The 5,000-nt window shown below is 45.0% G+C and overlaps 1 protein-coding gene across 2 annotated transcripts in view; it reads right to left on the bottom strand.

The window, feature by feature from the left end:
• The window catches only part of LOC122129151 (b(0,+)-type amino acid transporter 1-like), a 14,344-nt gene extending 13,020 nt beyond the window's left edge, over nt 1-1,324 (bottom strand). Inside the window, exon 1 of one of the 2 annotated variants that reach the window (XM_042704195.1) lies at nt 1,179-1,324. The gene's annotated coding sequence lies outside the window, so the exon portion shown is untranslated. Of the gene's footprint in view, nt 268-1,178 lie in introns of those variants that run through there. The other variant, XM_042704196.1, reaches the window with a different exon arrangement.
• Nucleotides 1,325-5,000: the final 3,676 nt, after the last annotated feature.

Raw genomic sequence — 5,000 nt, 5'->3', positions numbered from 1 at the left:
TTGTTGTAGCTTTTCACCCAGTTCCTGGAAACCAAAGTAATGTGTGTGTGTAACGCCCCCCTGACAAAAACACAATCACATACACACAACCAGTATCTCTGTATTGATCGAGAAGATTTCCTGATAACTGATCCTTATCAATAAGCGATAAGGCCTTTATAAAACCCATCTGCTTTAGTGTGAGTCATGGCTTGGCTTGACATCCCTACATTTCAGGGTGGAACCAGGAAGAGCCCTACAATCTCTTCATCCTGCCCACGGTGCTCTACACACACAGCTGTGTGTGTGTGTGTGTGTGTGTGTGTCTGTGTGTGTGTGTGTGTGTGTGTGTGCGCGTGTATGTGTGTGTGTGTGTGTGTGTGTGTGTGTGAGAAACACACCCCTATGAGGGTTAGGCCATTTTGGGCATCAGCGTTTCAGGGACTGGAAAACTCCATAGTCCACCCAGCGATCCAGCTCATGAACAACAACAAACAACAAACAACAAACAACTTCTACTTTAAAACTCCCAAAGCACTGATTAATGTAAACATTACCAGAGTTCTAAGAATTAGATCGAATTATTTGATTTGTTTGCCACCAACTTATTAGCATATGAAAAAAGCATTCATAACTCATCACACATACATCTGGATCTGAAATAATCTACCAGAGAGGTTTAGGTAGTTTCAACGATGCGCACACACACACACACACAAACACACGCACGCACACACAACCACAACGTCATTTCTTTCACTACATCAACTTTGGTAACACCTGTAATCAAACCATCTAAGAGAGAAGAACAGACACCGGGAGCTTTCTACTCTTATGAGAACTGCGTCAGAAACATGGGAATGCGTAATGGCAACACTGTAACTTCTCCCTCTACACCAGCTGCTGTACCTTCTCTGAATTATAAATATAAATATATATATAATTACATCCCATTCTTCCCTAAATACATCCCATTCTTCCCTAAATACATCCCATTCTTCTCACTACAGAGAAGAACAGATACGCTGTTATGAAAGTTGATGCGTCAAAAACATGAGAACGTACAATCACAACCACAACATCACATCACATCACATCACTTCACTTCACTTCACTTCTACCCTAACCTGTAATTTAACTTTCCTGTCTTTCCCCACTGAGACGAACACACACACACACATCATGATGTAGCTACTCACCTGTGAGACGCAGAAAACACTAAACCTGGAGAAGAGATCTGCCGTGTGCTGAGTTTACGCACACAGAGAGCTGAGTGTCAGATTCTGTGTGTGAGTGTGTGTGTGTGTGTGTGTGTGTGTCTGTGTGTCTGTGTGTGGGGGGCAGAGCAGGCTCTAGGAAAGCTTCTGGCATTCCTCACACACTCCACACCCCTCCCCCTGACACACACACAATCACACACACACACACACACACACCAAACTCAGGCGCGCGCACACACATGTGCACCCACACAGACACACACACACACACGCTGAGGGATAGAGAGAAGAACCTAGCTCTTTGGGCCAATAATTAATCTGATTTTGTGATGATTATCCTCAGACAAAAGGGCTTCTGACCAGAGGAAAGTGAACTCTAATTCCCCAGGTGGACGGTCTGATTAAAGATTGACTCCTAAGCTCATGTATGTCCGTCCAGCTTCCAGGGAAAAATTCCTTCTACTTCACAAACATGAAAAACATAAAACTGGCATTACGAGACATCATACCTCATAAGAACTGACAAGGCTTTACGACCAACACAATAAACCAGCTTTAAGGACATGGGTGTGTGTGTGTGTTGTGAGCATATGAGCGTGTATGTTTATGTGTGGAAGATGCATAATGAAAAGGTTAATCATCTGTTTGTGCATCTGCATGTGTGAGAGGGTGTGTGTGTGAGAGAGAGTATGTGAGTGTGTGTGTGTGTGTGTGTGTGACATGTGTGGCTTTCCACTCTGTTTCCTGGTACTGATGGCTGAGTGAAGCTCCGTGACTCTCCTCTCATGTTGACTCGTCTGAGACAAACATCACATCAGAGACCAGACACAGCACTGATTATCTCTTTAGAAGGCTTTTACACACCCTATAGCAGCACACACACACACACACACACACACACACAGTTATGTCCTTTCTTAGTGCCATCACGACGCCAGGGTCATTTCAAATCTAAATGGGTCTGAAATGATCTGCCAAATGAGCCACGTTATGACAGGACACACACACACACACACACACACACACACAGTCACTCACACACACATACACAGTCACTCACACACTCACTCACACACACACACACACACACACTCACTCACACACACATACACACACACACAGTCCCTCACACACACACTCACTCACACACACACTCACTCACACACATCAACGGTTTTCAGTTTCAAATGTATTCAAAACCAACAGTTTGTTCGGCAAGTTTTGATGTTGAGCAGTTTTACATTTTTTATATTGTAACATCTTATCTATTTGGGTTGGGATGTTTGTAATATTTTGATTAGATAGGAAATTGTTTTCATGAAGATGGATTTTTGTTTAAAGAAGAATGTCTGTTGATGTTTAAAGAAGAATGTCTGTTGATATGTTTAAAGAAGAATGTCTGTTGATTTGTTTAAAGAAGAATGTCTGTTGATTTGTTTAAAGAAGAATGTCTGTTGATTTGTTTTGATGTTGTTCTTAATCTTTACCCTAAGGGCCTCTACTTTCACTTCTGAGAAGCAACAGAGAACTTCAGAAACCCAAATCTCAAAGCTGTCTCATGTTTTAAAGCTGTCTCATGTTTTAAAGCTCTCTCACATCTCAAAGCTGTCTCTTGTCTCAAAGCTGTCTCATGTCTCAAAGCTCTCTCACATTTCAAAGCTGTCTCACATCACAAAGCTGCAGCCTGTCCTAGAGCTGTCTCATGTTTTAAAGCTGTCTCACATCACAAAGCTGCAGCCTGTCCTAGAGCTGTCTTGTGTTTTAAAGCTATCTCATGTCCTCTAGCTGTCTAATGTTTTAAAGCTGTCTCACATACTCCCCTGTCAAATACTGCCTGCCTGTGTGGACTGCGGACCATCCTGTCCTTCTGCCTGTTGGTATATCACTCTGGGACCACCAGGCAGGTAGAGTCAGGCAGTCAGGGAGACAGGCAGAGAGATAGAAAGTCAGGCAGACAGGTAGAACCAGGCAGACAGGTAGAGAGTCAGGCAGACAGGTAGAGAGTCAGGCAGACAGGTAGAGGGTCAGGCAGACAGGTAGAGAGTCAGGCAGACAGGTAGAGAGTCAGGCAGACAGGTAGAGGGTCAGGCAGACAGGTAGAGAGTCAGGCAGACAGGTAGAGAGTCAGGCAGACAGGTAAGGAGTCAGGCAGGGATACAATGACCCTGCGGAGTGAAGCAGGTGAAGGTCTATGATGGAGATCATTTCGAAACACTGTTAATTACTTCAGAATATATTAATAAAGTGACTTGTATTAATATATAGCTTCATTGAATCATGTGCTTATGTAAGGAGGAACATGGCTTTTCTGTGTTTCTGTGTGTGTGGAACGTGTGGATTATTAGGTGCCACTTAGTCTGCATATGTGCAAGAGCATGTTTGGACCAGAGGTGATAAGAAGGGTTGAACTGTGCTTCTTTCGACCTTGGGCAAAACTGACATCCTTGCAAGACAGGGAGCCTCGGATGTCAGAGACCGCTTAACTTGTATCTATATAAACCTTGTGCGATGTGTTTAATATTGCTTCTCTCTCGTCTGCTGCAGTGTGGGAGTGTGCACGGGCTCCCTCTCTCTCTCCGTGTCTCTCTCTCTCTCTCCGTGTCTCTCTCTGGCCTGCCGGACGTGGGAGAGCCCAACGAGCTTGTTGTTGTTGTCTAATAAATATACTTATATGCAACGCCGGAGTCTTGAGGTAACTTGAGTGAATTTTGACCTAACAGTCTACCTGACAGTTCTGTGTTGCTATAGAAACCCCCACTGAGCAGCAGGCCTCCGCAGCTCTATGCCCAAAGAGGTCATTGCCCTCAGACTGGCACTGGTCTGCACAGGACTTTGGTCCGACCGCAGCACCCACCCCTCAGGGAAGGCCAGTGCTATACCTGCCTGGGAAAAGCTTAACTATGCCATTGTTATATTGACTAGAGACCAACCTAACTATGCCACTGTTATATGGACAAGACCAACCTTAACTATGTCAGTGTTATATTGACTAGACCAACCTTAACTATGCCAGTGTTATATGGACAAGACCAACAGAATCCCTTCAGTATTTTACACAGGACACATCATAAAGTGGGACGACTCACATCAGTGATATATCATAATAATGAAGTCAAATTCATGTTAAAGACCCACTTTTAGTATCTCACTGATGCATCATCTATGACCCTGGGCCTCGTTCCAGTACGTCATGTTCCTGAACATTCTGTTGCCCTTTCAGCCCCCCTCTGCCCCATCGGCGTCTCCGCCGGGTGGTGTGTGGGACTCGGGACGGGTGGTGTGTGGGACTCGGGACGGGTGGTGTGTGGGACTCGGGACAGTTTGGCCAACTGAAGGTCACCGTGACTTCCGCTCCCTCTGTGAAACCTCCCAAAGGCCAGATCTCACGCTTCTCCTCAACCTCACACAAGTCCAACTCGACTGAAACTCAACCTCACACAAGTCCAACTCTACTGAAACTCAACCTCACACAAGTCCAACTCTACTGAGACTCAACCTCACACAAGTCCAACTCTACTGAAACTCAACCTCACACAAGTCCAACTCTACTGAAACTCAACCTCACACAAGTCCAACTCTACTGAAACTCAACCTCACACAAGTCCAACTCTACTGAAACTCAACCTCACACAAGTCCAACTCTACTGAAACTCAACCTCACACAAGTCCAACTCTACTGAAGCCCAGATGACACGGTTGTGGACTTATTTTTCTAAGACATATCACTCTGTCCTCTTATCAACATCGCCTTCACCTGAAAATCCCCTGCTCCCTCCCCTCCAAGACCCATATGTTCAGCTT

The sequence above is a fragment of the Clupea harengus genome, unplaced genomic scaffold, assembly GCF_900700415.2.
Source record: "Clupea harengus unplaced genomic scaffold, Ch_v2.0.2, whole genome shotgun sequence".
NCBI classification, from domain to species: Eukaryota; Metazoa; Chordata; class Actinopteri; order Clupeiformes; family Clupeidae; genus Clupea; species Clupea harengus.
Note: the sequence above shows the minus strand (reverse complement) of the source record. Positions and strands in the feature narration are given on the sequence as shown.